Source organism: Charadrius vociferus, unplaced genomic scaffold (assembly GCF_000708025.1).
Source record: "Charadrius vociferus isolate BGI_N301 unplaced genomic scaffold, ASM70802v2 scaffold613, whole genome shotgun sequence".
Lineage (NCBI taxonomy): Eukaryota > Metazoa > Chordata > Aves > Charadriiformes > Charadriidae > Charadrius > Charadrius vociferus.
Window position 1 is genome coordinate 467,135 of NW_009647757.1, and position 477 is coordinate 467,611.

Genomic DNA, 477 nt, shown 5'->3' on the forward strand with positions numbered 1-477 from the left:
GGGGGGGTGTGTGTCTTAGGGTTTGGGGGGACACAGCCCCACTGCTACTGCTTCTGACCCACAGGGCCTGATCCTGCTGCTGCCCGCTGCGACATGATCATCCGCCCCCGACGCTTGACGCCGGGGTATTTCCGTCTGCTCCAGGTAAGGGGTGAGCAGGGGGGTGGGAGCCCATGGGGACCCCCGGGACCTGCCGGCCATGGGGGCCGTGCCCGGTTGTATCCTGGCTCCGGGCTGGCAGAGAGGATGCTGAAGTAGAACCCCGCAAGGGCTGCATGGGGCACCCCAAAAGCACCCCTAGACACCCTGGGGGAGGGGAGGGGGGGGGCACAAAGCTGCCCCCATCGCCCTCTGGGTGTGATGGGGACATTCAGGGCATGGCCTCATGTCCCCTGCCCCCAGGGGTTTGGGGCTTGGGGTCTCGCAGAGCTTCCCTCTCCTCTCCTCCTGCAGATGCAGCTCGCGGCGGGGGGGGGG